Source organism: Silurus aristotelis (assembly GCF_946808225.1).
Source record: "Silurus aristotelis genome assembly, chromosome: 15".
Lineage (NCBI taxonomy): Eukaryota > Metazoa > Chordata > Actinopteri > Siluriformes > Siluridae > Silurus > Silurus aristotelis.
In genome coordinates this window covers 62278-63979 of record NC_139588.1, presented here as the reverse complement: position 1 = coordinate 63979, position 1702 = coordinate 62278, and positions in this window count along the sequence as shown.

Sequence of the window (1702 nt, the reverse complement as noted above, 5' to 3'; positions counted from 1 at the left end):
CCAAAACCTCCAACCCAAACCCTTGACCCCACGCCCTAACCATTTAACCCCTAACCCTCTAACCCAACCCTAACCCTGGCCCCAACCCCAACCCTCCAACCCCAACCCTCTAACCCTAACCATAACCATCTAACCCTAAACCTAACCCCCTGACCAGCTAACCCAAACACTTTACCCTCTAACCCCCCAAACCCATAACCCCAAACCCTCTAACCCTAACCCTCAACCCCAAACCCTAAACCTAACCATCTATCCCCCAACCCTCTAACCCAACCCGAACCCTGACCCTAACCCCAACCCTCTAACCCTAGCCCTTAACCCCCTAACCCTGACCCCCTTACCCTCTAACCCTAAACCCTAACCCCAAACCCTCTAACCCTTACCCTTAACCCCAAACCCTGACCGTCCGTCCCCTAACCCTCTAAACCGAACCCTAACCCAACCCAAACCATAACCCTAAACCTGGCCCCAAATCCCCAACCCTCTAACCCTAGCCATCTAACCCTAACCCCCTACGCCGCTAACCCTAACCCTCTAACCCTAAGGTCAAGGTCCCGGAGCGTTTCGTGTTACTTTGCCTAGGGAAAGCCACGCCGTCGCGGGTACGGAACTTAGAGTTTCGGCGACGTTTCATGTCGAAAAACGCACTAAGTCCAACTGTGGGACTTAGGTTTATTTTCGAAAAAAAAAAATTTTTTCCCCTTTTCCGAACATTTTTTCTGGTCTTTTCACACAAGACCCGCATCCACTACTGGGGGGTCAAGGTCCCGGAGCGTTTCGTGTTACTTTGCCTAGGGAAAGCCACGCCGTCGCGGGTACGGAACTTAGAGTTTCGGCGGACGTTTTTGTCCGCTAGCGGTAGTCGAGCGTTTTTGTCGAAAAACGCACTAAGTCCAACTGTGGGACTTAGGTTTATTTTCGAAAAAAAAAATTTTTTTCCCTTTTCCGAACATTTTTTCTGGTCTTTTCACACAAGACCCGCATCCACTACTGGGGGGGTCAAGGTCCCGGAGCGTTTCGTGTTACTTTGCCTAGGGAAAGCCACGCCGTCGTGGGTACGGAACTTAGAGTTTCGGCGGACGTTTTTGTCCGCTAGCGGTAGTCGAGCGTTTTTGTCGAAAAACGCACTAAGTCCAACTGTGGGACTTAGGTTTATTTTCGAAAAAAAAAAATTTTTTCCCTTTTCCGAACATTTTTTCTGGTCTTTTCACACAAGACCCGCATCCACTACTGGGGGGTCAAGGTCCCGGAGCGTTTCGTGTTACTTTGCCTAGGGAAAGCCACGCCGTCGCGGGTACGGAACTTAGAGTTTCGGCGGACGTTTTTGTCCGCTAGCGGTAGTCGAGCGTTTTTGTCGAAAAACGCACTAAGTCCAACTGTGGGACTTAGGTTTATTTTCGAAAAAAAAAATTTTTTTCCCTTTTCCGAACATTTTTTCTGGTCTTTTCACACAAGACCCGCATCCACTACTGGGGGGTCAAGGTCCCGGAGCGTTTCGTGTTACTTTGCCTAGGGAAAGCCACGCCGTCGCGGGTACGGAACTTAGAGTTTCGGCGGACGTTTTTGTCCGCTAGCGGTAGTCGAGCGTTTTTGTCGAAAAACGCACTAAGTCCAACTGTGGGACTTAGGTTTATTTTCGAAAAAAATTTTTTTTTTCCCTTTTCCGAACATTTTTTTTGGTCTTTTCACACAAGACCCGCAT